General features: G+C 35.9%; 1 long non-coding RNA gene across 1 annotated transcript; it reads right to left on the minus strand.

Moving 5' to 3' along the window:
• Nucleotides 1–255: 255 nt before the first annotated feature.
• LOC128019954 (uncharacterized) lies at nt 256–4,882 on the minus strand. The gene is made up of 5 exons (XR_008185261.1): nt 4,637–4,882; nt 3,926–4,180; nt 3,538–3,754; nt 1,602–1,666; nt 256–897 (listed from the first exon to the last, which is right to left on the minus strand). It is a non-coding gene; the product is annotated as an uncharacterized LOC128019954 (long non-coding RNA).
• Between the last annotated feature and the right edge of the window lie 275 nt (nt 4,883–5,157).

The raw sequence follows: 5,157 nt of genomic DNA on the forward strand, positions 1-5,157 counted from the left end.
TTAGAAAATGTTCGATATCATTTCGCATGTGCTTGATAAGGCAGCGTTTGTGAGCTCAGTACCGCTCTGCAGCCGTTACCGGAGAAACCTACCTCTCCCGCTCTTAGCGCCTCCTGCTGGCAGAAAATAAACTCGCAGAGTGCAGCCATGTGGGGAAACAATGCATTTCTACGTTAAAATTAACCCAAATTGAGCTAGGCATTAAACCTACAAATGTTGTTCATTTTAAATATCACTTTTACACACAAATAATAATTACCAAAAGGAAAATATTTATTAAAAACAAGAGAAAAGTCAAAAAGTAACATGTTAGAAGAAATGCAGAAAAGGATGGCATTAACAGCTACAGAGTTCATAAACAAAGCATTGAACATTTGATGAATATAACTTAAGATCAAATTGGACTTTGTTCAATTGTATAAAAATATACGAAAACACATACAATAAATTTACAATTAGTTTGGTTTTTTTCCAACTATTCTGACATGACAGTACACAAATAAATCACAACATTAACTTTTAATATTATAACATTTAACAGACGTGTGTGTGTGTGTGTGTGTGTGTGAAAGAATGTGAGCAGGTGTATGAATGACAGAGTGTAAACTTTTCTACTAAACAACACAGAAAAAGCATTTAACTTTTTTTTTTTAACAAATTATACACTTACAGTTTGTTTCATTGTCCATGAATACAGATCATGCATCACGGTCAATTTTCATGATCTCTTTAGCATAACTGATGTAATCATGAAGAAACCCCATCAGCACAGCATGTGACATCTTCTACATCATCCAGGGCAGCGTCCTCCTTTAAAACCACCGCTGTTTAGGGGAAAGAAGATTCTCCTCTCTGACCAGCATTCATCCCAGTCACCGCCTGCTCTTCATCAGTGGCCTAAGAGAAACACATTTGAAAAAATTAAACATTTAATTAAACTATCCATTTTCAGGTAGAGGTGTATTCACATCCGTAAGGATAGGTAAATAATCGGTTTTAAAGTTTCAACACTTTGTGTGTTTGTTTAATGTCTCAGTCCACCACAGCTCTCATGAAGTCTATAATGGCAGCACTAGTGTGAGGACAGGTGATATTATTTGAATAAATATTGCTTTCAGAAAGCTTCTTTACTGAAACATTAAAACAGACATGACATTCACATACCTCACAATATTCATGTACATGGAGGGCTGCTCTTCAAACCGTTAGTTCACCAAATAATTAAAATGTTCATAATTTACTCTCCTCATGTTTTTCCAGACTCATACAAACTCTGTTCATTTTTTGGAAAACATGAATATATTTAATATTCTCTTTTTGTGTCCTCCATTGCTGGTCTGGGAGACCAATAATTTATTTTGAATATACATGTTTGCTATAATATAATTAAAGATGTATTCATATATAAATATCAGAATTTACTTCTACAATAACTCTATATTTATGAAGCTTGAAAATACTGATTATCTAAACTATAAATGGATTAACAAATATTATGAGAAAACTAAAAATATATTAATTTATGTTGTAAAGACAGACAAAAGTCTTATAGGTTTGGAATGACTTGAGGGCAAGTAAATGATTTTTTGTGTGAACTTTACCTCTAAGAGCGCAGACCAAGAATAATGACTCTCCAAATCAGACAACTCCAAAGTTGGTTTGATTTCTGCAATAAAAAACACAGACATCAATGGTCTTAATTAGGGATGTCAAATTTCGATTATTTCCATGATCGATCGTCGTTTAAATTAACGATCAATTAATCGATTAATCGTTAACCATAATACTGCAAAATGCGTCTATTGCAGGCACGCAGTCAGCGGTATGACAGGATGTGCAAAAGCCACACACACACACAAAACGCTTTCTCACTTGAATTAAAGAGGTTTTAGTCTGAATAAAATGCTAGTAGCAGGATTATAAAATGAATAGATGCGATTATGATCATTTGATAAAATGAAGAGAGCGCGCCATACTTTTGAGGTCATTTTACTTTGTTGACAGTTTCCAATCCCGCACGGAGAACGCTGAACGCGCATCTTTAAATGGTTTTGTGGTGCTCGTTGTTGTATTTTAAAGCACAATTGCAATGTTTTCAACTGACATTATTGTATAAAATTATCCGAAATGTGGAGCGCGTGTGACTGCGCTGCACATTAAGTGAACTACATCGGCGCTGCTGCACCAAAACACAGTTGCTCACATTAATTTGATCCTGCTGGATTCTGTCCTAGAAAATGTCAGATTTTTAAAAATCCGGCATACAGCACATTAGATCGTGACAGTGCATGTGTGCACACGAGGATGAGCGAGCGCGGCTTTGGCCAGATTTATTTGGAGGTTATTGCTCATGTCTCATTCGGCACAAATCGAAATGTTTCCATATTCGCAATGTATTTGAATGTTAAACTATTATTTATAATGTAAACTAGGCTTGTACTTAACACGCATTCGCATATAGACGGAAAAGATGATCCTCTTCATATGAGCAAAAACGTCCTTGGCATAACAGCAGAGTGGACCGGTATACTACGGTCTATTTAAACTGAATGCTCCAGGAATATGTCGGTCACAGCGCCTATTAATCGCTGTTTTGAATCCAGCAATTATTTATTTAGAAATTATAAGATCTGATTATGACAAGTGTGGTATAAAAGCTTTGTTTATTAGAGGAATAATAGGTTAACTGGAAAATGTTAGATCGCGACCATGCTTTTGGACCCCATAGTCTTCATTTACGCAGCTTTGTTCTGGTTTGCCGGTTGGTCACGAATTTCCACAAATTCAGTATATTTAGGCATTGTTTCTTTTCCTAAATCTTCATAGTCTAACCGTCTAATTTCCCAGGTTTATTTTATTATCTTTCGCTTTTAATAACTGTTTTCGCATCTCTTACTGTGGTAAACATGGGAAGGGAAATTAAAGATTTCATGAATTAAGAATTCGTTCGATTTATTAATTTGTTCCCTTATTTCACTTAGATCATGGGTTATTTAGGGAACAAAATTAATGAAACATGGACAATTGCCACATTAATAATTCGTAGGAATGAATTAACAAGTTGTAGGAATGAATAGACTACCTGTCCTGTCACTGTGTCCCGCAGCCCTGCAAAGCGCACGATATAAAACAGTTATCTGATGAAATGATTAGTAACTACATTTCTATTGCATTTAATGTTGAAGAACTTTTATGTTGTTTCTATTTTAATGTACTTTAAAGTTTAAATCACATTAAAAGCTTAATTTGTACATTGTGAATGAATGATGATGCTTTTATATATCGTCACCGTCACACACAGCCGCTCGCACGTGTTGAGTGCGCATGAGCCGCACGCAGCCCAACATTGAATCGGTTAACCGACCATCGATAGCCTTAATCGATTGCATCTCTTATCGACAATTAATCGATCATCGATTAATCGTTGACATCCCTAGTCTTAATGAAATGAGCACCTAATCACACTGTTGTTGCATCAAAATGTGAAGTAAACTGGCAGGAGACAACAGAAAAATTTATTTTCTAAAAATAACTTACATAAAATCTCAAGGGAATGATGATCTCCCATGTCTCTTGCTTTTAACATCTACAAAAACAAAAAACAAACATTATTTTACTCTTAGTAAAAAAACAACAACTGATAACATGAAATTATGAAGTTTAAACGATCTTTCCCTCTCTTCAGAAGAAGCTGAGAAAACCACCTCCTCACACAAGCAGACTTGTGTGTCCTTAACTCCAGTTAGTTTGAGTTCTGCAAAGAGGGACATCAATGGTTTCAATAAAATATTAACATATACATACATACATACATATATAAAATCACACTGTTTTTGCATCAAAATGTGAAGTTAACAGGCAGGACACAACAGAAACATAAATTTTCAAAAAAAAAAAAAAAAAAAGTAATAATAATTTAACTTACATCAGTCTCAAAAGAATGAAGTTATCTTGTCTCTGGATTTCAACATCTAAAAAAACCACACACATTATTTTAGTCTTAGTAAAAATAAAGATAACTTGATGTTATTCTGAAGTTTACTCTCCTTAAACCGTCTGTCCCTCTCTTCAGAAGAACACCTCCTCCTCATCCTCACACAGGTCTGTGACTCCTCACACAAACAGCTTCTGTGTCTTTAACTCTCAGCGCGAGGACAATGAAGACAGGAGCTGGACAAGTCTGAAACATTACATGTAAAACATACTTTTAACAGTTACCACTTCAACAGCCTCTAAATAATTATGCTAGTCTTTACTACACAATGCCGTTTCCTTTAGGAGACAAACATACATTCAGTTTAACCGCGAAAAAAAAAGACAAATTCACATGAGCGTAACCGTGACCATAACCGTCTGTTAACGCCTCAAAGAGAACAGATAATGTAAAATCTTATGTAAATATGACAAAATACATTCACAGACGTTATATTAAAAGTACATCCTCCGTTCAGTAACGTTACATGAGGCAGTTAAGACCTCCGTGTCCGAGGCGAAAACCGCGTCCGTTTTTTTTATATAACGTTAGATATAACGTTAAGCTCCTTTGTTTCCGCCTTTCATAAAACCTTCCGCCTTTCATACAACCGGGTAAACAATAAAAGATAACTTTACATTTTGAATATTTAACGTTACTTACCATAGTCTTTCACTCGCTTCTCGCTTCTATCACGCTGAGAAAATGGCGGCTGCTCGCACTGGAGAGACGTACGATTTTGACGTGACGTGCGTGCTCTCCTTCACGTCCGCGTCCTCAACCCACCCCCGCTGGGTTAAAAAAGATAGTTATTTTCAACCCAAACTTGGGTTAAAACATCCCAAAGTCCTATCCAACGGCCTCAACCCAGCAGTTGGGTTGAAAAAACAACCCAGCGTTTTTTAGAGTGTATATAATGTCTAAGTTAATAATAGTTAAAAACAGTAGGGAACTTTTGACGCTCTAGCGGCTAATAAAAAGAACTGCTTGCGTCTTGCGGAAGAACATTGTAGCCGGAGCTACTTCTCTCTGTTTATGTCTATGAAGAATCACAAAGGTACTGGGTTACTCCGCCGCGGTACCCCCGAAACAATCTAAAATAGTCCGAATATAAACACTTATTATAGGTGCACCCTAGTGATTCAGGACAAGCTAAAACACGGTTTGGAAAATGGATTCATGGT

The sequence above is a fragment of the Carassius gibelio genome, chromosome A9, assembly GCF_023724105.1.
Source record: "Carassius gibelio isolate Cgi1373 ecotype wild population from Czech Republic chromosome A9, carGib1.2-hapl.c, whole genome shotgun sequence".
NCBI classification, from domain to species: Eukaryota; Metazoa; Chordata; class Actinopteri; order Cypriniformes; family Cyprinidae; genus Carassius; species Carassius gibelio.